The sequence below is a fragment of the Morone saxatilis genome, unplaced genomic scaffold (genome assembly GCF_004916995.1).
Source record: "Morone saxatilis isolate NCDOM2014 unplaced genomic scaffold, NCSU_SB_2.0 Contig11, whole genome shotgun sequence".
NCBI classification, from domain to species: domain Eukaryota; kingdom Metazoa; phylum Chordata; class Actinopteri; family Moronidae; genus Morone; species Morone saxatilis.
Genome location: NW_023339663.1, coordinates 22,464,918 through 22,466,766, shown reverse-complemented (window position 1 = coordinate 22,466,766; position 1,849 = coordinate 22,464,918).

The following is a 1,849-nucleotide window of genomic DNA, read 5'->3' as shown; positions in this document are numbered from 1 at the left end:
CCCCCCCCCCCCCCCCCGCGAATAATCTGTGCGGGTCAAGTACAGCTGGAGTCTATTTACGCATTTGAGCTAAATTTGACCCCCAACTCGTATGTGTTGTATCGTGTAGCCGGACGTTTTATCAGTGGGCTGTTTATACGAAGCAGCGCTTGGCCCGCTGGGTAATCCTTCGCCGATATTGGGAGCGTGTTTATCAACAGGTTTCGGTTTCACCCTGTGCTCTGACATACAGTAGCTCTTGAGGAGGCGTTCACGGAGCGGTCCAGTGGCAGGTGTCTAATCTGTTTGGTCCACAGCTCCAAGGTTCTTCACGAGTCTGCTCCTGCAGCAAATCCCGTGCCAAACTACTGATATCTCAGGCCTGTAGTTTGCAGCAGGTCCGTTTTGAGTAGAGTCATATCAGTGATGGGTAAACTGATCTCCAGTAGATTATCAGACAGATGGTATTTTATATAAACAGTTTCATTGCGCGTTTTAAAATGCCTTATAGATGCTTAGCTCCAAATAGGTAGGATCTTTAACCAGTGCCATGCATTTAGCTTTAAAAGTTCCATCAGAGGGAAATACTTTTTAGGGCTTTAGTGATTGGCCTTTTATCTTAGATCTTTTCTTTTCTAAATCCCCCTGCACTTACGCACTGGACAACAAAATCTCATGTTAGGTAAAAAAGCTGGATAACGTGGCTTTACCTCTGATAAACCTGCACACTAGGCTGCACAGATAATTACAATAATAAAGGGATCATACGGGGCCACAGATGCCAGACTTAACTTTCACTTCATTAGATCCTAGCGTTCCCAAAAGTGTCGAAAACAAACAAGAAACCACGGTTTACTCTTGTTATTCATTAGTCTTATATTAGCACTATTTTCAGTCACCACTGAAAGTCTCCCTCATGACAGCAACACACCGACGCACACACACGAATGTCGTGTCTACTTTTAGAGTAAATACATACACCAGCAGAGAAGCTGGGTTTTTTTATTTTTTATTCTGTAGATTTAGAGAAAGAATAAGATAGGTTAATATATATATATATACAAATTATACATTCATTCGATTTTAGACAGCTGGGTGAAAAGGTGTGTTTACATTGTACAGGTCTAAACTGGATATTAAATCGTTAATTCAGTAAATTTAAATTAAGCGTGAGTCGCGGCCCTTACTCTTCATGTATAGCCATGAGCTATTATTTTTAGTTTTCGTAAGGGGGAAAAAAATGGTTTAATTGATATGAAGACAGTAGTAAGAAGCATTTTTCCCAAACACCCCGGTATCTGTTTCTGAACGCTCAACAGTAACAAAGTCGGAGTGAAGGGTACAGACCTTATCCTCCTCTTTTCTCCTCTGCTTCCCCTCCTGTCGGATTATTTTCCCCCATTTTCACACATGGGAACGTTTTCACCCCCTACTTAATATTCTCACATTGTAGCAATCCCAACAATGAACCGACACGCCATTCAAGTGGAGGGGAAGCCAGGGACCAAGTTGTATAAAGTTGCAGAAAGCATCTCCCCTGTAGGCTACCGTGCCTCTGATGAAGGGCTGCAAGTTCTCTCGCTCCGCTTCCTCAAGCAATCTGGGGTTAATTGAATGGCTTTTATCGCGCCCAGAAATAGAACAAGTATAATCAACCATCATATATATATTTTTTTAATTAGAGTGAGGGTATTCTTTTTTTTTTTTCATTTTCATGCCCCGTAGTGAACATAGTGAGCTGAAGTATAGTGACATCAAAGCTGTCGCGGCTTCCCCCAATGATATAAAAATATAATATCTCCTTTAAACACTTACTATAAACCATACCTTTTCTGCAGGGGCATAATATTATTAATAATAACAATAATAA